The 231-nt window shown below is 50.6% G+C and overlaps 1 protein-coding gene across 1 annotated transcript in view; it reads left to right on the plus strand.

Annotated features, from left to right (window-relative positions):
- LOC111659435 (uncharacterized) overlaps nt 1–231 on the plus strand; it is a 10584-nt gene that overhangs the window by 2381 nt on the left and 7972 nt on the right. The gene's annotated exons all lie outside the window — the stretch shown is intronic.

Below are 231 nucleotides of genomic sequence, written 5' to 3' on the forward strand. Positions count from 1 at the left end.
CACACACACACACACACACACACACACTCACACTCACACACACACACACACACACACTCACACTCACACACACACACACACAAACACTGGGAGACTCAATCAGCCTGCTTCTGTTGCTCTCCCTCCTCCACTCAGGTGACACACACACACACACACACACTCACAAACACTCACACACACTCACACACACACACACACACACACACACACACACACACACACACACACACA

The sequence above is a fragment of the Seriola lalandi genome, unplaced genomic scaffold (genome assembly GCF_002814215.2).
Source record: "Seriola lalandi dorsalis isolate HSWRI2012SDOR001 ecotype SW California unplaced genomic scaffold, Sedor1 jcf7180002054478, whole genome shotgun sequence".
NCBI classification, from domain to species: Eukaryota; Metazoa; Chordata; class Actinopteri; order Carangiformes; family Carangidae; genus Seriola; species Seriola lalandi.